At 40.7% G+C, this 26,216-nt stretch overlaps 1 protein-coding gene across 8 annotated transcripts in view; it reads left to right on the plus strand.

Annotated features, from left to right (window-relative positions):
* Window positions 1–26,216, plus strand: part of lrfn1 (leucine rich repeat and fibronectin type III domain containing 1) — a 210,368-nt gene that overhangs the window by 146,944 nt on the left and 37,208 nt on the right. For 6 of the 8 annotated variants that reach the window (XR_009789807.1, XM_061782663.1, XM_061782662.1 and 3 more), the window contains one exon: window positions 19,032–19,153. The exons of 1 other annotated variant lie outside the window; for it this stretch is intronic. The gene's annotated coding sequence lies outside the window, so the exon portion shown is untranslated. Of the gene's footprint in view, window positions 1–19,031; window positions 19,154–20,482; window positions 25,782–26,216 lie in introns of those variants that run through there. One more of the 8 variants, XR_009789806.1, reaches the window with a different exon arrangement.

The raw sequence follows: 26,216 nt of genomic DNA on the forward strand, positions 1-26,216 counted from the left end.
TAACCTTATTGCAGAATTTCTTGCTATCGATTGAAAGACATTTATGAGCAGACAAAGCCGAAAGAGGAGGGATGGAACTGATGCGCAGCCTCCAGGAAAATAAGTCCATCTTTTTTTCATCAGTTAAATGTTTTGAAGGCCAGTAGCTGTGACATGCACCCTGTTTTAAAGGCTTCCAAGCATGATGACCCAGTCATCGTGGTCTGCATGGTGTCAAGTGTGCTCACTGACAGCAACGCGAATTCAGACAGAACAAACACGCACACAAACAGTAAGAGCAAAAAATAAATAAATACTCAAGCAAAACATGCCACGGAATAGGCCTGCACGTTTATGGCCAAAATAATAATCACAATTATTTAGATCAATATTGTAATCACGATTATTCCTCGTTAGGGAAAAGTGTTGTTATTGCACTACTTTTCAACAAAAAATATGTTACAGTCTTCAGTGCAAAATGAATTTATAAATAAGAATGAATGATAGATATTAATAAAATATAAATGCACCCAAAAATGTCTACTTTAGCAAGGGCTAACTAAATAAATATGCTATTACAGGCTGCAAGCACTGACTTTTCATTTGAAAATCCTCATCTATTTAGTGAATTGTCAATGACACGTACGTCTCCATTGTTCTGCTTGACCGTTGGTCAGTCGTGCACGGTCACAACCTGCAAAGAACTCGACAGTTGTGATTTCCCTCTCCATTTACTCCCAGCATTCTTTCATTGTGTTCAGGCCAGCCGAAAAGTTGAAGTCAAGGCAGCCGCTGCAACGATTGTTAATAGTGTCTTACCGTGATACGCCACCTCTCCGCTAACGTGCTGAGAGGTCCAACTACAAAATAAAAGCCTCAGAAATTACTACATTGGACATCAATGCCATTTTAGGCTTTTATTTTGACTTTGGCCCTGCAGCGTTTTGCCGGCGCTCAACGAAGCTTTAAAAGTGATCGCCCCCTGGTGGCTGGCTGACAAGGTTGCGGGCACTGCTGCATACGAAACAGTTTTCATATACAGCAGTGGCTGCATTAATTAGAACAGAATGCTGACGATCAGGCTCATTTAATCGTGTCAGCCAAAATCCCAATCACGATTAAAATTCAATCAATTCTGCAGCACGACCGCAGAACATTGAAATCATGCGTTAAACATTTCGGAAATGCGACTACTGCTGTCAGGTGCATCTCTAAACCTGTAATTCAATGGCTTGGTGATGACCCGCTGCTTCAAAGTGACCAAACACTATCTATGCTGTTTTTGTTTTCCTTTTTTTTGTAACAAATTAAACAGGTTAAATAACAATTGGTCTATTACATGGGCACAAACCCCATTCATACACCAATGGGTTGCTGTTGCCATGCAAGGCACTGCCAGGCCCACTGGTAGCAAATTAGGGTTCAGTGTCTTGCCCAAGGACACTTTGTCTTTCGAATAGACAAAGCGGGGATTTCAACAGGCAACCCTTCAGTCACTGGACAACATGCTCTCCCAACTTAGCCACAGCTACCCAAATAATAACCCAAATAATATCAGGTAACTCCTTGTCCGTGTGCGAACAATAACATCTAACTTACTGTTCCTACCTGTAAATTGAGGCATCTATTGAGGGAGGCATTTCATTGTCTTAGTTGGGCGACACACCCAGCAACTAATTGGGGCAAGGCCACTATTTGAGTAAAAGCTGTGTTTTCACATTGCTTCGTTTTATAATTGCTGGTTGTCATTCCTGGCAAAAGCATCTTAGATTTGCGTAAGCCAGCGAATGTTAACATTTCCGAGAGTCCCAGCATCCCACAAGAGGCAACTTGTTCCACTCCACACAACTCCATAGCCATTATAGATGGCAAGTGCACTCGTGCCAGCAGTGTGCATATGTTTACAGCTGTCAAATGCACCAGGAGGAGTCACTGAGAACCCCAGCAAAATAAGACACCACTCCTTTTTTAGCTGTGCTGTGACCGTATGTATTATTGATTAAGTCAATCAATAATACATGAGGTGATAAATGCACTCGTGTTCATGGAAATATTTTGTGAATATGAGATATGCAGGGTGTTGCTGGAAAAAATCCGTTAATGCATATTTATTGTGAAATGTGCTCATGATACATTAATGTGCATAGTAAATTGTCAGCTTTGTTCAGGAAAGGTGTATGTATGAGTATACCATTAATTTTTATGAGAATTTTTTTTTAAATGTATGAATGATTACTGGAAAATGTGGCTTCTTGAGTACACTGGTATATTAGCTGCAACCCCTAAACAGTATTATATATATATTAACATCTACATACATATACATACATATTAACTATGCTTCCCTGGGAAAAGTTATAGGGGGATGCCTGTTTAGGGCTCAAAAACTAAGTTTGGATTTGTGTGTGTGTGTGTGTGTGTGTGTGTGTGTGTGTGCATGTTCGTGCGCGCGCGTGCGCATTCGCGTGCGCGCAACGGGTGGAACTATGAACGACTGGTTAGCACATCTGCCTCACAGTTCTGAGGACCCGGGTTCAAATCCGGCCTCGCCTGTGTGGAGTTTGCTTGTTCTCCCCGTGCCTGCGTGGGTTTTCTCCCACATCCCCAAAACATGCAGGGTCGGTTAATTGAAGACTTTGAAAATTGCCCGTAGGTGAGAATGTGAGGGTGAGTGGTTGTTTTTTTATATGTGCCCTGCGATTGGCTGGCGACCAGTTCATTGGTGTACCCCGCCTCTCGCCTGAAGTTAGCTGGGATAGGCTCTCGCACACCCGCGACCCGAGTGAGAATAAGCGGTAGGAAAAATGAATGAATGAATAAAGTCAATGTGTGCTGATTTGATATTAAAACATGAAGAGGTAACATTTCAACTTGAACCTCAATGAAAAATTCATGAACTGTAAACTGAATTTTGGTGAGTTCAAGAGAAGAAGAAGAATGGGTGAGAATATGATGGGGTCCTGGAAAATCCGCAAATAAGCAGCATTTTATTGTAAGCCACAGGGGTGAAAGCTGGGCGAAAAAGGCACAGCATATAGTGTGAACTTTCCAGCAATACACTTTGGTCCTGAATGAAAAATGTAATAAAAAAATGTGCCTGTCATAACATGTTTTTTTGCATTCAAGAATTAATACAATTACAGTGATAACAATATTTGCCATTGAATCATATTTAGAGAGCCATAAAAGTATTTTGGCACTCAAATTAAGTTCACGGCTAAGAAATCTGTACGGGTTAGTGACATGCCTTCTTTTGGTATATTTTAGGATATACAGTACATACATTTTCCCAAAAAAAAAAAAAAGTGTGTGAGTGTACATTTAGGACATTTCTCGAAAATATCTGTGTACAGTGTTCCCCTGCAAATACAGAGCCCTGAGTGAATAGGAAAATCTGTGAGCAATTGAAGTCCCCCATGAGAAGGTTTATAATTGCCTGTAGATACCACAAGATGGAGGCCAAGCACTGTTTTTCTATTAGACGGGAATATGGCCTGACTAAATGAAGCTTCTCCTATCACTTCAACATAGTTCCTTTGCACAAAGATGTCACAAGATGGTAGCAAAGAAATTGTTTTGTATTAGACATGGCTTTGGCCTGAGCACAAAAACAGCAAATAGGTGAGTTTTCCACCAAATAATAGTGGATACATGAAAAAAAAAAATCTAAATTTATAAATAGACTGTTTGTGGATTTGTTTTTAACGGAAACAATAACAATTTTATAAATTTACATTTGAGTGTTTTTTTTTTTTTTTGCTTGTTTAATTTTGAGGGCCTTCTTATAATCAAGATAGGTTAGAAAAGACTACATTTTCATTTTGAGGTGTTGAAATCAAGAAAAAGAAATCTTGAAATAGTCATAGTAATACATAATGAGGATAACTTAAATATTATTAAAGTGAGTCCAGTCAGTTCAGAATTAGTTCCATAGTAAAGTTTGCTATACCAAGGAAAGGCTTTCCATTCATTGAAGTAACATTTACTAGTTTTGTAAAAAATTTTGTGACAGCATGCATGGGACAAAGGAGTAAACAAGCTGGACTTTAGATTATAGTATGACTGCTAACAAATCAATTGCTCCTTATTATGTGTTTGAACTAAGACATGCTGATAAGGCAATTTAAATAAATTAATACCAAAGCAAAGCAATAAGAGGCAGCTGTTCAGGTAGCCTTTGACATGTCACGAATGGTTTTATCAAGCCCATTGACAAATTACACAGCATTTCCATGGGGCTTGGATGTTTTCATTGAGGACCGGAAATGAAGAGCGATTACTCTTTAACCTGCGTTTTCTTTTTTGTGGTGGTGGTTGTTGCACCAGAATCTGCCTTAGTCAGTCATCCCAAAAGCCCTGTCGCTGCACCAGCACCAGGATGACATTGTTTGCAGACTGCAAATAAAGAAAAATGGCTAACTGGCTTCTGTGATTCATCGTTGGTCCCCAGCTCTTGTTTACACAAAACTTGTCACATTCATTTAGCAAATCAGTGTGCTCGGGGCTGCCTCAAATACTTTTTTTGTTTGTGTTCTTCTCTCTTTATTGGGGTAGAGGGGGTAATAAAAATGATAAAAGCTGCACGTTTACAAAATGTGTTGACGCAGTGTCTCTCACAGTCATTGATAAGTGCCAGGGGCTTGTGCTGCCCCTTTTATTGCCTTTTTTTTAATCCAAGGTTGTCTGCACTTGATTTATTAAAGCAAAACCACTGTGATTGGCTTTCCTTTTCAGCATTGCGTCTTTGTCCATATGCATTGCTGGTTATGTAAGACATCAAAAGGACATTTTGTGTCATTCTTTTTCAAGCCATTTTGGCTGAGTTTGATGAATATAGGTTGATGTTGCATTTAAAAAAAAAAAAAGATTTTGAATTGCCATCTGTTCCTAAAATCAGCCAAACCTACTTAAAAACTACTAATTAAACAAATTAAAATGCAATTTTTTTTCTATCTTAACATAAACTAAAGCCGACCATTATGTTGGGATTTTGTTTTTTTTAATTTCTCCTCTTGCCCATTTAAAGCATGCAGCAAAATCAGGTGCCTTGTCACTAATATGATAACATCTGTGCAAATGATTAAAAATCCCCCAAATCAAATCAATATTTGAAGTGTATATTTCAGGCTGAAGTAGTTCTTCATAAATATCGAATTGTATTTTTACAACAGTTTGAGAGAAAGTTGTCACATTCATTTAGCAAATTATGCTTGTGCTCCATGCGCACTAAAATGTTTTTGGGGAAGGATTTAGGGTAGTAAATGATAAGAACCTGTCTTGCTTCCTCCTAAAATGTGTCGCCGCAGTGTCTCATAGTCATTGATATCTACCAGGGGCTTATGGAACACAAGTCCCCTTTTTTGGTTCTGCCTGCTCAACTTATTGTGCAAATTTCCAACCTTCCGTAATCCTCTTTAATGGCTTATGTATAGCAAAATATGCTAATACAAGTGGTAATGTTTTTCCACATTCTCTGCGAACATTGTTGACATCATGTTGCCACGAGGAACCTGAATTTTCTGTTTTTGTCGAAAAGATCCCGCTGCGTGTAATGCTGCAAAAGTGGCGCCATGAAGTCAGGATAAAGCAAGTGAGCTAACTTGGAACAAAAATGAACAGTAATGTTACAAGGTAATCATGTTCCTTCTTCGATGATGCAGACCGTGCTTACCCGCAGGCTGCAGAATTTACACTTAATCCGGCAGCCGGTGAGATGTGAGATAACTTGGTTTTCACGATGCTCATTTGCATTCTTAGGTTGAAGTTCAGTGGGCTGCCGGATAAACATTGCCTTTATTGAGAGCAGCAGCCATACCTTTTTCTATTGTGAGTGAATATCACATACTGTATAGGGGGGAACATTTTGAAACAGCAACATTTATGACAGGGGATATCCTTAGATTTCCAAAAATCACGTATCTCCAGTTTTGAATGATTTTACTTTTTAGCATACATTTCTTACAAAATGTTGGGGATATTTGGCTTTCAGGTGAAATTTCAGTGTGTATCTAAAATGCACTGTAAAGCTTTACAGGTGAACTTAGTTTGACCTCTAAACTTTGAATGCACACGTCCAGCTGTTCAATATTTCAATACTTTTGTACAACTTGCTGTTCTCTAAGGGGGAGCTCAATGTCAAAATTCACAATAGATGCCTGAGCCAGAATATTTCAGACAACGTCCACTTCTATGCCTGTCTGTGACTCTTCCAGTCGCCCTGTATCTGTTTGTTAACTTTCTGATGACACTGACACTCTAAGCTCAGTGGCCACTTTCCTCTGAGAACATCCTGTTGGAAGCCTCACAATGGCGTGTTGCTGCTGAACAATTTTTATTTGTTGTCTTTGTCCAATGATGTCAAAATGTGGACAGACCACACACCACAGGAAATGTATCGGTCAATTCATGGATCATACGCGTGTTGTGAATGTTGCGTTCATCTCCTTGTTAGAGAAACGCAAGTTGTGAAAAAAGTACTGAAACTTTGAACAGTTGGAGATGAGCAAATGTTTAGAGATGGTTAAATCAATTTCACCTGTGGTTTAGTGCATTTTGGGTTCATTCTGAAATTCCACACAAAAGCTCCAAATCTGTAACTTTTTTGTGAATAGTATCATATTTAGGTAGTTTAAAACCAAATAAAAACGACTATTATGGAGAAATTACATACTGTAGATACCCAACATTGCGGAGTGACCACCTGTCAGCGTCTACTGGGATGCTAACCGTTGTTAAAGATGCCGTCTCCATGTAATGTAAAAATAATCTTTGAATATGGCACAGGGACCCCTTACAACATGTGGTAACACTCCGCAAAAGAGATGTTTACATGCTTTGACAGGTGCTGCTGTTTTGGTTAGCTACAGAGTTCAAATGCCGTTTTTGTCTTGATGGAAAAATTTGCATGAGCATTTGGGCACATGCACCCAGCAAATAATTGAGGCATGGTATCTATTCACGGCCACTGTTTAAGGAAATACCATACAGACATACAAATGTGGAACAATAGTGTCTATGACACTTAGGTGAGTTATTACTGCAGGCAAGTAGTAAGTAACTGAGTAACTACTTGTTTTTTTTTTGGGGGGGGGGGGGGGGGGGGGGGTTCAAATGGAAAAAGGGACTTCATTTGTGTTAGGTGCTTATTTGTCTCAAGTGGATGACGCACTCAGCCAGTAACTGAGGTGCAGCATTCTCGGCTACTATTATATTGAGATAATTGCAGCTATAACCTCTATTCATTTATTTATTGATTTATTAAGACAAATTGGGGCAAAGTATTACATTTTCCTAATAATTCATATCTCAATGCCGAAGTTAGCCACCCGATTTGGACCTGCATGCATCAATGAGACTGTAAAAATTAACAGTTACTGATGATCATATGTCAAAAAATTGTGCTTATAACCCAAGGTTGTCGACACCTTGTTCATTCATACAAAGTGACAGGAGTTGTCTTTCATTTTTAGTGCATTGAGCATCGTTGTTGACCTCCAATGCAAAGTCAATGTATGAGGTGTGGTTTAGAGCACGTGTTTTATCGGAATTTTTCTGGTGATACTCGTTCTCTACATGGCGCTATAAAACAAGTTTATATTGGTCGTGTGGCTACAACAGCATTCATATAAACAGTACAGGGGGTCCTCAGCATACGACATAGTTCAATTCCTACGTAACTACGTCGTAGTATAAAAAAAATCAGTACAGCGGTAACTGAGTGTGCCATCTGAGAACTTCTTTTCTTACTCCGTGCTACAAACTAATTCATTGCGTGCCGTTCATCTTTAACCGAGGCCCCCTTCTACATGCAGGACAACACAGAGAGTCTCATTAGGTTGGCAATATGGGTTATATTTCGATGGGGACAATATGGATAATCAAGACTCTATAGCAAAATGACAGTATAGACTCATTTAGATTGACACTTTTTGGTCCTCTCTTTTTTTTTTTTTTGCTCTCCGTTCAAAACTAATTGGCCAAAATTACTGTGATCTGTTGCCCTTTATGGTCTGTCCTCCTGTTTCATTAAAGTACAATAAAAGCCTTGGGCCGCTCAAAATTAAAATTAAAAGACATTTATGTTAGGTGATCACTCCCACCAGTTTCAAAATGGCTTTAAAGAATTATTTATGGGATGGTTAGACAGTCTTTTGTCCCCTCATTGTGTACTGTACACAGCTCGTCATTATGCCTGGTTACACTGCCAAATCCTGTGCACATTGTATTCATAAGAACCATAGATCCACCTGTGGAAGGATTACATAAGTAATTAGAAAAGCTACATTGAAAATCTACTCCTCAGGAATTAGGTGAATGTGGTCTAATGCTCCTGTGTGATTCATTCATTTCCCTGTAACGAAATGAGACAGTGTTTCATCAGTCTGAAAGTCATCAATCTTGTGCCAATTTGCCAAGTTAAAACCATCCTACTCATTTTTGTTTCTTTTTTTTTCTCTGCGCTTTCAACCATTTCACACGGTTCCCATCACCAGATGGAGTTTGCTTAGTCGCCATGGAGATGGATGGTTCTGTCTGTATTTCTAAGCTAGTGCTTAACTTTAAGCCAACAAGGAAAGAGAAGTCTGATTAGTGTTGTGGATGTAGTTGGAGCTCTCACTGAGCTCGCATGTTAACGAGTCATTTTTTTCCACGAGAACTCCGCTAATGAGGACTGTTTGGAAACACTAGTAAGAGGAGGTGTGCATGGAAGGCCAAAAACAAATATACAAGATAACAATTAACCTACATGAAAGCCATAAACTGGGGTGGTGGGGGGAATGGCTTTTATTTTGTTGTCGTAAATGCAAGTTGGGTTATTATTTATATTTGCTTGCTTCAATTTTATATTTAATGAGTTATCTCTTGCCAGTTGCTTTGGATTAAAACCATATGAGGATGTTTGATGTTTACAGAGCTTTGACCTACTCTGATTTTGACGAGACTTTGGCTGTTGGTACAATCAGTCCTTTAGGATTAACACGCTGAATGGTCTGCCACACAGCTCTGCATTGGAGGTCTAGAAAATGGTTAGATGGGTATGCAATTTTCAAACTGTAATGTATCATTATTTTATACCGGTGCCTTCAAAGAATAAAAAACTCATATGCAACTCTTGGCCCTCCGGAAACAGCTGAAAATTATTTTAACCAACATTTTATGTCTAGTAGTCCACTTCTGTCTGAAAAGTATGTCAATATGAACGTGTCAATGTCAACACACATTTACCCTCAGTTTTAGCGGCAATGTTGAGCTGACACTGTGGTTTAATAGCTAATTACACTTTACAACTGTACTCCCCTGGATCTATAAACAATAAAACAGTTATTCTTTGCAATTACTAGCGTAAAAGCGTCTGCGCATCATCCTTGTCTATATAATAAAACAACTAAACTTGAAGGTGGTGAGTTCGATCCCCAGCCTACCCACAACCTGATCAAAGAATCCTTGAGCAAAATACTGAAGCCGCATGTAGACCTGATTTGTAATCCGCAAAAATTGAATTGAGGCAGCTGAACCTTTTTAACAACCAAGAAGAGTCCAGTTGCCACAATTCAACTTTTGCAGTCTATTATGACCTGAATGACTCAGAAGCTGTACAGAAATCCGATTCATACATTACCTTGCAGAACACTGCAATATCTTCATGACCAATAGATGATAGTTTCCGTCACTTGGATCAGCCCTGGACACACATACAAATCATTAATCTTTTATCTACCTCCAATGCCAAAGGTCATGAAACAGAAAAAAGGTCATTGTTCAATCAGAGTGATTTCTCTGAAATCATTTAGTCTCATTTAAGGTAAAGAGCTTAGTGCTGGCAGGGCTGCTATGAACGGTCATTTGAGTTTGATGCTCTTTTAGATAAGCTTTATCCAAAACTCTATCGAGAGCCTCTCTAACCATGTAGGCTTACTTTGAGTGACATCTTCAATCGTGGGTACAGTCAATCGTGGGCCCTGCAAGATGTACAGTAGAACCTTGATTTAACGGACTAATTACGGGAGGGGTCGTCCGTGAAAGCCGTTTTTATGGTAATTTGAAGCACTTTTTTTCGTGGCCTAAAATAAAAAGAATTTAAGTAAATCTAAAAATGTAAAAGTTCCTTTTAAGTATTGGTGTGATGGTATAATTACTGCCATGAAGGTGTTGTGATCGCTGGTGCTTGGGAGAGGTGATAATGGCATGCTGATGGAAGAAAGTTGTGCCACGGGAGCGAGTCAGTGTCGCTTTCATGAGCTGTGAGGTTAGCGTGCTTTTGTTTCCTATTCCGTTATGATTGGATACAATAGAAAAAGACTTGACAAAAAACAACTGTATACTGTACCACAATCAGTACAGAATGTTCGAGAGACGAGCCACAACAAGTAAACACGAGTAAACAACAGTCATAGATATGAATAGGTGGATACGATTTGCCCCTTTTGAGCTGCACGCCTACGGCAATGCTAAGCTAGTGTCCATGCATTGCTTTTGATGGGAACGTTGCCCCTGCCAACATGGCCGCCACATAGGCACGTCGGCGAGCCGGATCTAGTTTGCAGATATGTGACAACAGCGACACAACCTGGAAATACGGATAACAGTCGCTGTCTGGTAATTGAGCCAGTAAAGAACAGTGGCCAATTCTAGAACTAACGGACTTTGTCCGTTATAAAGGGGGATTCTGAGTTCCAACCAGACACAATTTTCTGTCCATTAAATCCAAAGTCTGTTGTTTTCTGGTCCGTTAAATCGAGGTTCCACTGTACTGCAATTAGGCTTTGACGGTTTCAACAGACCTGAAAATCCATGGATATCTCATCATGTATTGTTGCATACAACCGAGCATGCAAATCAAGTCATTAATGAAAAGGCTGACAAGGAGTGCAAATTACAGCACGAATGAGGACTGGCCGGATGCTGTTTAATTTCGTGGAAACTGCTCGGTTGGAGTCGGACCTTACTGTAGACACTGCTATCTGCAGCCTCGGACAGCTCTGCTGTTTCCTGAGCAAGCAGTTCTGTTTGTCCACTGCAGATGAAAAAGTCACGTCATGGTGACTTTGAGAATGACCTTTAGTGAGCATGTTACAACCTTACTACTCGTATCTGACTGTATCACGATCGAGCAAGTGAAAGGAGAAGGTGCTTGCTGGAGAGTAAGATCCAAAGTTAAACCATCCATTCTGCAACTTTGCAAATTAAAGCCTGTTAGAGATAAAAGGAAACCGAATAATGTTAGTAGGATGGATTTACCTGCCCCTAGTCCACTGTGGCCTAACATTTTCTTTGTCTATTCGACGGTAAGCTCAAAGAATGCTGTTACAAGTGTCAATATCTGGGAAATGAAGCGCAAAGAAAGGTGACTTCCTCCAATATGCATGCTTTCAGTCAAATCTATAATTGATTGACTCTCCAAGGTTTGTTTTGGTCCCTCGGGGTTTGAAGGACGTCTGACTTACCTTTTGGAGTCTGCTTCAGTCATAGCCTAGTTTTAGGTAAGGGGTGAAAAAGCATGGATTCATGGATGAAATGACTGAAAAGGGGGTGAATGGGCAGCTGGATGAACAGACAGATAGCTTTGAAATTACTTTGCAAGCTGGGAGTCATTTAAAAAATGTATGGCACCACTTATGCGCCAACATTCACGTACGAGTAGTGTTTCCAAACCTTTATCGAGCCAAGGCACCCATTTTACATCCGGAATATCTCACAGCACACCACCAAACAAAAATGTCACAAAAAATATAAATACAGAAATAATGATGATGATGTCTCATTTTACTCACAATTGGATTTACAATGTGAAATCTGGCCTGTTTGATTGAACAAAAAGCGGATATACTCGCAGGAAGCCATGACATTCTGTTGCATGAATGGCGACAGGTTGATACACGGGTTTATTGTAAGGTCTGCCATCTAACGGAGGAGCATTTTATTGTATTGCCTGTCAAAATATGTCACTGGCATAGATAGATAAACAAAGTTATATTTGTAATTAATAATAATACATTTTGGGGACAGATTACGTGCAAGTGGGTAATTTTACCGCTCACCCCTGACTGTGCCACTGCACCCTGGTTGGAAATCACTGCACTAGTACTTTATGTTTAAGAACTACAATCTCCAAGTACAGTATCTGTGGAAGACCAGAAAGTAGATAACTATCACATTGGCTCATCTGCCACCTTTGTATGAATCCTTCCAGGGTTATGTCAGAGGTCCAATACGAATTTCATTAGCACCCATCTGCTCATCCAGTCTAAGCAGGGATGCCCAGACTTCGCTATCTGTAGTTCCACAGGTGGGAGATCGAGGCGTTCCCATGCCTGCTGTGAGGCTTGCCCTGAGGCTTCCTCCTGGCTGAACATGCCTGGAACACCTCACCAGAGAGCCGTCTGGGAAGCATCCAAAACAGACAGCATGGCACAACTGGCTCGTCTTGATGTGGAGGACTCTTTGCCGGCTGACTGAGCTTCTCACCCTATCCCTTAAGGGTGGAAACAGGCACCCTGTAGAAGATACTCATTTTACATCTTGTCCTTACAGTCACTATCCACAGCCTGTGACTGTGTGATTGTACTGTAGATAAACAAATACATTTCTTCACCAGTGTTAGCAGTGAACCAATACCTTGTTCAACTAGTCAAGCTCCAATGGTGCTCAGGCTTTGAAAAGAGTTGATAGTTACAGTCAAACAAAACATTTCAAGATAAGGATGAATCGAAGGTAGAACAAACAGTGAGATACGATGACTATAGAGTATGTAGGTTGAATTCAGTGCTTGATACCATTGGCTCGTACGTTCTGTTCCACCTGTGCATCCCTGTGCAGTTTGGCGGTAAGACAAATCAAACCAATGTTCCCACTCAATCAATTCTGTAAAATGCCCTTAGAAAAAAACAAAAACAAGAAATCAATCTAATTGTGTATCTGGAGAGCTGTGACACCCTTAATGTTCAAGTGCCTCAACACATTGAGTTTCTGCCACATGACTAATTGGCTAATTAGGCCTTTGCTTTACTGAGTAGTTCAAACAGGTGCTACTGTATGGTGAGCAGCTAATTAGGAAACTGTGTTCTTTCTCATCAAAAATAACCGCAACGTATTTTCTTTCAAGTGAGCGTACATCATACAGAATTAACACTGCTCCCATAGGGAGACACTGCTAGACAGTGTCTCATCCTTTTGTCCAAAGTTGTGTGGCGTGGAGTCTTTTCGTGTCACATCTTGGCCTGTAGGAAAAATAAGAGCAGGTGAAGGAGTGAGTAAGAGGAGCGAAATGGAGAAAGGATGAGATTATGTGACCAGTTTTTTTCTGAGCCGACGGTGGACTTATCAAACTTGGCCAGACAATTTCATTATTGGAAATGGAAATTGGAAGAAATCATTTGTTCGTCCGTTATGGATTAGTGAAGGACTTCTTGTATTTAACAAAAAGAATGTGCAAGCTCTTTGCGGCTTTCTGTGGCTACTCTGTTGCCCCGGTGGCTTTGGGAGGAGTCTGCAGCACCACACAAAAACATACTGTATAGAGGGAGAGGCACCATGTCAGACTGTGAAACGAGTGTGACATTTATGGTGCCTACACTCTTAGTTCCTCTCTCCCTTCATTTCTTGACATGCTAGCGCCGACTCAGGCCGGATAGCAATGACTGAATGTATTTGCATGAAGGCTCTGTGTGAGGCATATCTCTCTTGCATTGTGTGCAGAGGTGTGACATAGCGTTGAGTGAGAAAGTGTAGGTTGGTGACCTTGGCAGATAACTCCTTATCCCGGTTTCCAGCAGGGAATAAGTGAATTACAGACCACACGCTCCTCCATCTTCATCTGGCCTTTTGTAACAGAGTCCTTCTTTTGTTTTACTGGCATCCTTTCCAAAGCTGTGTCAAAATACGATGCATTTTTCATCAAGTCTTGTCTTACCCACCCTTTTTTTTCACTTTGTTCTCCTTTAGTTACGATGATGAAGTGAAATATTAATGACAGCACACAAGCTTTTTTTTTCTGTTGTGTCTCCCGCTGCTTTCGCTTCCTTCCCGTTGTTTTGTAATCAGATCAACATTCATATCGGTGCCAAAGCTGCCAAGTGGAAGAGGGAACAAGCTCAGTCAATGAGATTATGACTGCTTCCCTTGTGCCTTGAGGAATGTTGCCCGCTTTGCCCAGAAATACTGTGTAGGACTAGATCATGAATGCGAAAGCGATCCCACTTGGGGAGGGCTTTTTTCGTCAAACGATCTTGTCAAGTCAAGTTTATTTACAAGCGCAACAGCTGTTGAAACCAAGTACTGTAATATTGAAATAAAATGAAATACTACTGTGAATGTAATTTAACATTATCCAGCCGTCCAATATATCCTGTCTGTCTACAGAAGAGATCTAATATTTCCCCTTTCGGAAAACGTCTAACATTTGTCATTGTTGGCCATTTCTTGTCACCACTAGGTGATGCAGTGACAACCACTGAAATATGTATCAGGATACACATGCTAGCAAAATTGAGTGACTTTCTGAAAGTCACTCAATTTTATTCTGCAAATAAATTTATTTGCAGAAGTAATGTTTCCATGGATGGTAGAACAGTGGATTAATACTTAGCACATGTGCCTCACAGTTCTGGGGTTCCTGGTTTGAATCTGGGCTCTGGTTTTCCTGTGTGGGGTTTGAATGTTTCACCGTGCTCGTGTGGGTTTACTCTGGGTACGCCGGCTTCTTCATACATTCCAAAAGCATGGTCCTCTGGTTAATTTAAGACTCTAAATTGTCCGTAGGTGTGAATGTGAGTGTGAATGGTTGTTTTTCTCTATGTCTCCTGTGATTGGCTGACGACAAGTCCAAAGTGTACCCTGCCTCTCCATAAACGTAAATCCCCCAGCTCACTCACAACCCTTGTGAGGATAAGCGGTTTAGAAAATAGATGGTTGGTTTTCCATGGTGAGTCATCAAACTTGATAACCAAACTCCATCCACACACTGTGATGAAAACTCTGTCTCCTATATGCGGTTGCAATTTGGTAGTGATCGTGTGAATTTCCGAGGAAGGGTTTGTTCATGCAGCACCCTTGGAAATGGCCAAAAATCCCTGAGAAACGGCACATTCAAACCAAAATGGCCAACAACCTGTAAATTTCACACAACAGGTTCTTGATTGATTTGAGTGTGTTATCGCCTATTGTATGTAGTGTCACCTGTGTATCCCACAATGGAGTTTGCAAAGTAGGAAGCAACAATGCTCACTATCCATCCATCCATTTTCTGAGCCGCTTCTCCTCACTAGGGTCGCGGGCGTGCTGGAGCCTATCCCAGCTATCTTCGGGAAGGAGGTGGGGTACACCCTGTACTGGTTGCCAGCCAATCGCAGGGCACATAGAAACAAACTACTATTCGCACTCACATTCACACCTATGGGCAATTTAGAGTTGGAAAATCTAAATTATCCCATGGTGCATTGCGCTGATACAGAAAAAAAAAATTCCGTTTCGGTTCTGGAGTATTGTTTGATTTTTGGAGTTGTGGTGCAAAAAGTTCTTACGTAGTTCTTACGTAGTTCTTAAGTAGAGCTAATCTTTGCAACACGATTGGACATACTAACGTGATTTTTTTGGGGGGATTCAATATTTACTACAAAAGGTGAACCTTCTGATGATGGTTGTAATTATGTGACAGCAGTGACATAATTAACGACGCGTCTGAGACGTGTTTGTAAACTTTTTCAAGTCACTGATTAGTGCACTATCTAGTCCATTATATAAACATCCCAACATTGCAATTGGGAGTAGGAAATGCGTGAACAATTTGGAACACAGATGTAAATTTTCACCAGGATTCATGTGCTTGTAACATGTGATGAGCTTTTGAGTATTTTAACCCTCCAAAAGGGGATTTAGTTGTCAGAATTATAAGAATTGAAGCGCAAATAAGCCTGAATTAAAAAAAAATAAATAGATGCGATGCGCTAACGACCAACAACAGTGGAGGAACATGAGGGCCTTTTCATACATTATCTCAACTGTGTGTTTGACACGTAGACTTGGAATTTAAAAGTAGAAGGCCATTACTGCGGTGTTGTAATAAATTACACTCACTCCAGACAACAGCACTTATTACCTTAAACCTTGAATAAAATTAAAATGCAACTCATTCTTGTAGCATCCAGTAACTACAAGTGTTAATGTGATTCCATTTGCGAGGGCCTGTTAAAAGTCGTATGGCGACATTTTGGACCAGCTGCAGACCAGAGAGGAGAGAGCAGAGATACTGTATGTGAATAAAGACGACTAACACAATAGTCTTATTGAGGCAAAGGCATGAATCATTCTTTTGAAGCCAGCGATTGACCTTTCAAAGGATTTGAAAGACCAAAGCTCTGACAGCTGTGTTGACTTGTTTGGCAAATGGAAAGTCAAAAATCAGCCCGAGGATCAACATCAACATACTGGGACTGGGACCCTTACTGTTCTTTTTATTTATTTATTTAATGTTTGTAATTGACTGGGTTTTGTTTTTCTATGCACTGCAGTGATAAACATACACACAGGAGATACAGTGTCATGGGCTGTGTTTTTGCCTAGATTATATTTAGTTTTGTTTCATGTTTTGTCTTGTTTTCATGTGTCCCATGTTCATGTCTTGTCTTGCTTGTTAGGTCGTTGTTTCCACCCGGTCTCGTTAGCCCCGTTCTTTGTGTCTGCCAAACACTTCCCTCCAGTCACTTGTGTATTGTCCAGGTGTGTCTCATTGTCTCGTCAGTTATCTTGTATTTAGTTCCCTGGTTTCTTTCAGTGTGTTCATTGGTGTTGTTAATGTTGCTGTCAGCGGTGTTATTTTAGTCATGTTTTTTTGTTTAGTCATGTTTTGTCTTTGTTGCTTTGATTCTTGAATTTTTGGGACTTTGTTAATTTAGTATTTGGATTTTCCATGACCCTTGTTTGCTTTTTTGTTTTTGTAAATAAATACTTTTTTGTGACTCCTGCATTCCCACTTTTCCTCCCTGCTTCCCTGCATTTGGGTCCTCCACCCTTTTGCCAAATCCACCACGTAAACCAGTGCCTGTGGCATACAGAGTGTCATCGATGCTACCAACATATGTTTCAAGGTTACGTTGAACTAGTTGGCCCAGCAGTGTAATATTTTTGTTTATTGTACTTTGTTATACTAAAGGTGTTTTCCCTACAAATATTTACTGTAATTATGACTTTACTGCTATGTTAGTGTCCGTTAGGGGTAACCTACAGTGTGTTTTGATGATATATATATATATATATATATATATATATATATATACATACACACACACACACACAGTGGGTGTGGAAAGTATTCAGACCCCCTTAAATCTTTCACTCTTTTTTATAATGCAGCCATTTGCTAAAATAATTAAAATTTGTGTCCATACTAAATGTACACACAGCACCCCATATTGACAGAAAAAAAACAGAATTGTTGAAATTTTTGTAGAGTTTTTAAAAAAGAAAAACTGAAATATCACACAGCCAAAAGTATTCAGGCCCTTTGCTCAGTATTGAGTAGAAGCATCCTTTTGAGCTAATACAGCCATGAGTCTTTTTGGAAATGATGCAACATGTTTTTCACACCTGGATTTGGGGATAATCTGCCATTCCTCCTTGCAGATCCTCTCCAGTTCTGTCAGGTTGGATGGTGAACATTGGTGGGCAGCCATTTTCAGGTCTTTCCAGAGATGCTCAGTTTAAGTCAGGGCTCTGGCTGGGCCATTCAAGAACAGTCACGGAGTTGTTCTGAACCCACTCCTTCGGCATTTTAGCTGTGTGCTTAGGGACATTGTCTTTTTTGAAGGTGTACCTTCGGCCCAGTCTGAGGTTCTGAGCACTCTGGAGAAGGTTTTCGTCCAGGATATCCCTGTACTTGGCCGCATTCATCTTTTCTTCGATTGCAACCAGTCTCCCTGTCCCTGCAGCTGAAGAATACACCCACAGCATGATGCTGCCACCACCATGCGTCACTGTTGGGACTGTATTGGACAGCTGATGAGCAGTGCCTGTTTTTTTCCACACATGCCACTTAGAATTAAGGCCAACAATTTCTATCTTGGTCTCATCAGACCAGAGAATCATATAACCATCTTGGTATCAACTCCATGCGGGCTTTCATGTGTCTTGCACTGAGGAGAGGCTTCCGTCGGGCCACTGCCATAAAGCCCCGACTGGTGGAGGGCTGCAGTGATGGTTGACTTTCTAGAACTTTCTCCCATCTCCCAACTGCATCTCTGGAGCTCAGCCACAGTGATCTTTGGGTTCTTCTTTACCTCTCTCACAAAGGCTCTTCTCCCCCAATTGCTCAGCTCTAGGAAGGTTTCTGATCGTCCCAAACGTCTTCCATTTAATGATTATGGAGGCCACTGTGCTCTTAGGACCCTTAAGTGCAGCAGAATTTTTTTTGGAACCTTGGCCAGATCTGTGCCTTGCCACAATTCTGTCTCTGAGCTCTTCAGGCAGTTCCTTTGACCTCATGATTCTCATCTGCTCTGACATGCACTGTGAGCTGTAAGGTCTTATCTAGACAGGTGTGTGGCTTTCCTAATCAAGTCCAATCAGTATAATCAAACACCGCTGGACTCCAATGAAGGTGTAGAACCATCTCAAGGATGATCCGAAGAAATGGACAGCACCCGAGTTAAATATATGAGTGTCACAACAAAGGGTCTGAATACTTAAGCCTGTGTGATATTTCAGTTTTTCTTTTTTAATAAATCAGCAAAAATTTCAACAATTACGTTTTTTTCTGTCAATATGGGGTGCCGTGTGTACATTAATGAGGGAAAAAAATAACTTCAATGATTTTAACAAATGGCTGCAATATAACAAAGAGGGAACAATTTAAGGGGGTCTGAAAACTTTCTGTACCCACTGTATATATATATCCATTTTCTGAAGAACTTATCGTCCCTAGGGCCGTGGGGCTCAGGATATCCTCCTGTCATCTGAAAATCGGGCATTTGATCGGAATGGGGGGGAAAATGCTCAAACTCAACCCGTTTATTGGTATGTGTGGACCCTACTTAAAGCTAAGCATTTCTCCTGTCCTCTAGGTGGTGTTTTCCTGTTAAACCCAGCTATCCACCACTACCAGTGCCCCCTAGTGGGGAGTGGGCATCCAGCTGATTGGGATACTGATGTGATACCTGCAATGGAAACCGGAGCTTGACTTGTGGTGAGTTCATTGTGGCGACTCACAGCATCTGCCTCCTTGAACCTTTAGCGGAAAGTGTTGCGTTAGCAGTGGCGCATCAGCACATTCTAGCTGCAGCATATGCACATCAGAGATGGAAATTTATTACAGGGAAGACTGTGAAAGTGCAGGTGCAGAGCAGAATTAGGTCAGAATTAATTTTTTGTTTTTACCCTGCTGGGTCATCTCCAAGGCATAGTGGTCTTTTTCATCCAAAGTATTTAGATATGGTTAAAACTAGAAGCCAGAACAACTAACTTCCACTCTTCTGGGAATTTTTCTATAAGATGATGGTGTGTTTCAGTGATTTTTTTTTTCCTTTTTTTTTTTTAATCCAAATCGTTTAAAGTTGGAAGTTTATGATTGTTCAAAATGTCATGGTAAGACGCGCACAATACACAAGACCCACAAATGAAGAACAACATGCAAGATTGGAACAAGTGGAAGAATATTAAGTTCAACATTTGTGTTAAAAAAAAAATCCTTTCGAAAATAAGGTTTGTTTTTAAGGCAGCTCAGTGGTCCATGTCGTTAGCACTTAGTGATGGTGTGAAAGGTTTTTCTGTTTCTACTACATTTGGCCTGCAATTGACTTGCGACCAGTCCAGGGCATACGCCGCTTCTCTTGCCTAAAGTCAGCTGTGATAGGCCGCAGTTTCTCACAACTGTCAGGTTCAAACAACCTAGAACATTTAATAAACAATAAACATGGAAGGAGGAGAACGATTAGAGTTGTTCGCAGTTTACAAACTCCTACCGCTCTGAACACACTCTGTCGATCCCTCTCTTTTTATTTTCTTAGGGGGGTTCCTAGTTACACAGCTGTTGCTGCTATAAAGTTGGGGGAGCACATAGCAGCAACGTGTAAACAGACTCACAGACAACTTCAAGCTAGCTTCCCCCAAGTCTGGGGTAATAGTGAGTCATTCCAACATGAGAGCGCAAAGGCCTAATCTATAGAGTAAATTAACTTTGACTGCATATGCTGCACAGGTATTTCAGTTACAGAGGAATAGAGACTTTGAGCCTTACCTTATCCAGCAGTAAGGTCAGCGCTGGATGTTACATTTCTGGAGCACAATTAGCTCTTGGTTGTACCTGTGTTCATGTGGACATGGTTATAGATCAGAGGGTTTCACACCTGTGATTATTATAAAATAATAAATCTTATGCACCACTGATTAGAAATCTGTAATCTCAATGGATAAATGAATACTATACCCCTTATTGCAACTCAGTATATAAAGGGTGGCTGATTTTCAAAGTGAAAGCCTTAATTATTCATTCATTCATTTTCTGTATCCTCACTAGGACCGCAGGCGTGCTGGAGCCTATCCCAGCTATGTTCGGGCGAGAGGCAGGGTACAACCTGAACTGGTCGCCAGCCAATCGCAGGGCACATATAAACAAACAACCATTCACACTCACACCTGCGGGTAATTAAGAGTCTTCAATCAACCTACCACGCATGTTTTTGGGATGTGGGAGGACACCAGAGTACCCGGAGAAACCAACGCAGGCACAGGGAGAACATGCAAACTCCACATAGGTGAGGCCGGATTTGAACCCAGGTCCTCAGAACTGTGAGGCAGATGTGCTAACCAGTCGCTCACCGTGCCGCCAGGCCCAAATTATCCTTTAAAAACTTTCATAGTTCTTAAAAATTCCACAGATGCAATTGACAGCATTTCTATACTTGCTTTGAAATTAGACTGGACTCGCAATGAAATTGTACTTTCATGAGGGGTAAAGAAGGAGGCATCTATTTGTTTTTAGCATTTATTTTTTTTAAGTGGACAACACAACCAGCCCTATTTGGGCACAATATATGTCATGATAAAGTAACAGTTGTTTGGATTTAAAGATTTATAATTACCATAACATCAATGCTATTTCCTATTAGTCCATCTATGGTGTTTCACATTATGTATTATCATTAAGCTAGATTACGTTCATTATCATAGGGCTGAATATTTTGGTGTTTTAATACAGAATGTTTAATTCTCTTTTGTGTCAATTTTACAGTAAACTTTAACTGGCAGTGACAAATAAGCAGCTTGAAGAAGGCAGTCCACTGTATTTGAAACTGAAAAAAAAATTAAATCAAATTACCAAGATCTAGGAATTGTTTTCACTCTAATTTCTACAGGTGCATAGTAATTCTGAAAAACTAAATTGACTCACCAACTGTACAAAATAAAGTGAAAACTATTTTAAATGTATTTTTTTTTTAAAAAGACTAAATGAGAGACGTTACATCTTATTGAAGTGGCCAAGTCATAAATTTGACTACTTTAAACCTGCAAATAAATGTGAAATATGTGATCCATGCGGGTTAAGGAAGGTTGCTGGTGGAGTCTCTAAAGTTGAAATGGGCCATAATGTGCAGCCATACCTAACGCTTGGGCCTTACATCATATATTTTAGCATGCGAGTGTTCATTAAACACTGGTGCATGAGAGGATGGAGTTAATGATCTGTACTGTGTCTTCAGAGAGCAGTCAGTCATGAATAATTGTGCTTGTGTTTTTATTTTTTAAACAGTGAATGTCACACAACTTTAATGCATCCACTACTGTTTTCATCGAGGGAATCGCTTTTTGAGGGTAAAAATAGAAATACCCCTGTGGGAGATGGCTGTTCGACCTACCTCTGACCCGCTGTGGTCGTAACCTCCGTGCTGGCTGTAACCAAAAGGAAATTGCTCAGTGATAGGAACAAAGTACTTGGATGGCTCCCGCTTGCACTGCGCTGGTTCAAAGGGAATGGCTGGACCCGCCTAATTAGCCTGCTAGTGTTGCTGAGTTGGACGTAATGGCTGTTCCCCTCAGTGTTTTTCCAACAAGTAGCCTCGCTCATCTTGCATAGTCAAAAAGAAAAAGAGTCAGTTTTTTCCCAATTTTTGCCAACAGATAAGTCGGGGCTATCTGCATTGTGTTCAATTAAACAGGTCCACATTTCACACCGAGTAAGTGAATTTGTGAGTAAATTGTGACTAGATCACCAATATTTCAGTATTTTTCAGTAGGATTGTTACATGTTCTGTAGTGTGCAGTGAGATTGCTGTACTCTAAAATGGGTGCCTTGCCTCAGAAAAGGTTGGAAAACACTGATGTACGTCATCATCATCATCATCAGCTCAGAGTCAATATTTACAATATTTAGGACAAAGACATAACTCAATGAAAAATGCATCATACACACCAGGGATGCTTGTTATTAAATCTATTAATGTGTGCAGATTGCTACAGATATGTTTTGCTGTTGAAGTTGGCTGTAACCAATCAGAAAATCAATGACCTTTGGAGGACAAATTCAAACTCTGATTGGTTAGAGAAACAGTCCAATAGCTAATGTAGTTTACGTTATATGGGACAGCACTACTGATTCTGAAAGCCATGGGCAGATTAACTTGACATGGCAACACAGAAGCAGCAATGCGAACGGATAAAAAAAAAAAAAAAAAAAGTAACACACGTACTGTAAGCAGTGCAGCCACCCATAGTTTAAAGTAATATGTAGAAATTGTTCGTTTGTCGATAATACATTGGCTTGGAATAAAGAGAATTGCCTCTTTATCATTGCCATAGTGATACTGGATCACCTGGTTTAGTTGCTGGACCAACCAGGACACCGAGCATCAGTGTTGTTCAGACTTGTGTAGTGCTTGCGCAATTTTTTTAGAATAGTAAAAAAAAAAATTGTAATCTTTGTTCATTTTAAGACATGGTGTTATAACATAGATAAGACAGCTAACAGAATAGCCTGATTTTCCCTAAAACATTTTAGATAGATTTGCTGAAGGACCTGGATAAAAATGCAGATAAGTTATTTTCAGTTTTAGTCACTATGGCATGAGTTGAACTGTCCACACGTCCGTCAATCCATTTTCTATACCACTTATCCTAATTAGAGTCGCAGGTGAGCTATCCGACTTGGGGCAAGAGGCGGGGTACACCCAGTGAGCTCAACTCAACTCACTTGACAATAAGCAGCACTTTGGCGAATAGTGAAGAATTATTGAAGAACAAAAAAAAAGGCGTCAAGTAGTTTAATGCCACTCCCAGTTGAAGTTTACTGTCAAACTAAACTTTAAACTAGGAGAAGTACACATTGTGTATTTAAACCAAAAACATAGCTTATCCTAGCTATTTTAATGCTTATCCAAACATCTGATGAGAAAAACATATATAACCCTTTAAGCAACTGGTATTTGAACACAAACGGTGCGACAACACATTTAAACAATCAGTATAACAATACTCAGTCATATATTCTGTATCCTCTGCGAGGAGCTGAGACGAGCGGAGAGGATCTAAGATGTCTATACGTCACAGACATCCATGTACAGAATATCCGACATACATTGCCCCCAGGTGGCCAAGGTGGTCAGTAGCACAATGGCCATTCAACTCTTTTTAATTAAGTCATTACTGTCTTTTTATAAAGTAAAATATTGTACTTTATTTTATACACACATATATGTGTATGTATACATATATGGGCAGCTTGGATTCAGTTCCCACTGAGTGACGGTGTGAATGTGAGTGCGAATGGTCGTCCATGTCTGTATGTGCCCTGCTACTGACTGGCGACCAGTTCAGGGTGTAGTCTGCCTTTCGCTTGAAGTCAGCTGGGATAGGCTCCAGTGCGCCGCGACCCTGAACAGGATAAGCGGTATTGAGAATGGATGAATTCCTTCATGTTGCTTGAACTATTTCTGAGAGCACAATTATCTTTTAGTAGCAATTTGTGTTGTAGTAGCAGTTCCAGGCCCTTTTTTAAAAAAATTCTTTTCGATTCTTTGGGCATTTTTGGCCTTCAGCTCTTTGAAGTGTAATTTAATCCAGGTTGTCAAGTCTGAGTGGGCATGAGGCGCAACAACACAACTCCCTCCTCTAGTTCATGGCTGCGTGCACAACATGATGGCAGCCCGCAACCGAAAAAAGGTGCTAAGTAGATAGTGAAGCCAAGTTTCTGGGACAGAACAAGGGAGAGAAAGGGGTCAAGTTATTAGCTTTCTGCATTCAACATTCTGGCAGGCAGCGCCACTGTTCCTATGAGCCTGCCTTCTTCCCCCCTTGGGTTCTGTGGTCCGCCTCTCTTGTCAAAGTAATCATGCAGCCGGTGTGTCCTAGAATCTCAAGTGTCGAAGGCGAGCGACTGTTCTTTAGGTTAACAACATTCGTCGCCACGTTAAGACACCATAGCATCTCTGGAGTCGCATGAGAAATGAACTTTGCCATTCACTTCTTATATTGTCATATTACATTTCATATACTGTATCCATTTGAAATGGCTAAATACAGTAGAACCCCTGAAAGTGAATGCCTCAAGTCTGGGGTTAGGGTTTCAAATATAGGTTTCAAGCCAATGTTAGGGTTTTAAAGTAGGGTTTCAAGCAATAGTTAGGTTTTGAAGTTAGAGTTTCAGACTACAATTAGGGTTTCAAGGCATGGTTAGGGTTTCAAATTGGGGTTTCCTATTCTTCCAGTTCCAGAATAGGTTTTCATAGTATGGTTAGTAGCCAACATTGTGGTTTTAAATTTAGGGTCTACACAGCTGTCAAATGTTAGTGAACGTCCGTATTTTGTTATGGAAGTCACTGAACATTGACTCGTTATGGCCGTACCACTGATTGTTCTGGATATTAAAACAACAAAATCCAGCGTCCGTCATTATAAGTCCACATTGAACAGGTGCTTGGTGCACGCTATTCATTTATTGATTTTCCCTTTTGGCTGTTAGATCAGACAGAAAGGAGGAACTATATCCCTTTTATGCCGGAACAGTTTTACTGTGCCAAAGTGGTTCTTTGTATTCTGATGGATTTTTATTGAAAATTGAAAAAAACAAAGGGGAGAGACTGTTAAAAGATAATTAAATAATATAGGAAGAGAAGACGTGGCACGGTGACCGACTGGTTAGAGCGTCAGCCTCACAGTTCTGAGGACCCGGGTTCAATCCCCGTCCCCGCCTGTGGGGAGTTTGCATGTTCTCCCCGTGCCTGCGTGGGTTTTCTCCGGGCACTCCGGTTTCCTCCCACATCCCAAAAACATGCATTAATTGGAGACTCTAAAATTGGCGTGACTGTGACTGTGAGTGCGAATGGTTGTTTGTTTCTATGTGCCCTGCGATTGGCTGGCAACCAGTTCAGGGTGTACCCCGCCTCCTGCCCGATGACAGCTGGGATAGGCTCCAGCACGCCCGCGACCCTAGTGAGGCGAAGTGGCTCAGAAATGGCTCAGAAAATGGATGGATGGAGGAAGAGAAGACAACAAAAGACAGGACATTAGCTGTAATAAAGATGAGGAAAGTAAATCATTTATGCCGAGTACATTCATGCTCTGATTTTTTTTTAAACATAAGTTAATCACCAGTCACTCTTTACTTGAGTAGTTTTTTTTCACTGAGTACTTTTTTACGCTTAACTAAATATTTGAAGGACTACTTTTACTTGAGTCATATTATTCTACAATAACAGTACTCTTACTTGAGTACAATATTCGGCAACTCTACCCACCTCTGGTCGTAACTTTAATTAAATTATATGTGAAAATCCATCCATCCATCCATCCATTTTCAACACCGCTTATCCTGGTTAGGGTCGCGGGACGCTGGAGCCTATCCCAGCGGACTTCGGGCGAAAGGCGGACTACACCCTGAACTGGTCGCCAGTCAGTCACAGGGCACATATAGACACGGACAACCATTCGCACTCACATTCACACCGTCACTGAGTGGGAACTGAACCCACGCTGCCTGCACCAAAGTCAGGCGAGTGTACCACTACACCATCAGTGACTCGTGAAAATCCATGTCCCCTAATTATACGGCGTTCAACCATATGCAGCACAATGTGCCGGCATCCTTGGTCTTTTGGTTTTTCTCGCCGTCCGCATATATGTGGAATGCGCTGATGACTTTGACCTACCGAGTTTAGAGTCACCATCGGCATGGATCTCACAATGGGCGTGTCGTATCTACCTACTGTATACATACCTGTGGTGCCTCTGGTCTCACAGGGCTGGTCCGTCCCGGAGGC

The sequence above is a fragment of the Phyllopteryx taeniolatus genome, chromosome 8 (assembly GCF_024500385.1).
Source record: "Phyllopteryx taeniolatus isolate TA_2022b chromosome 8, UOR_Ptae_1.2, whole genome shotgun sequence".
Taxonomy (NCBI): domain Eukaryota; kingdom Metazoa; phylum Chordata; class Actinopteri; order Syngnathiformes; family Syngnathidae; genus Phyllopteryx; species Phyllopteryx taeniolatus.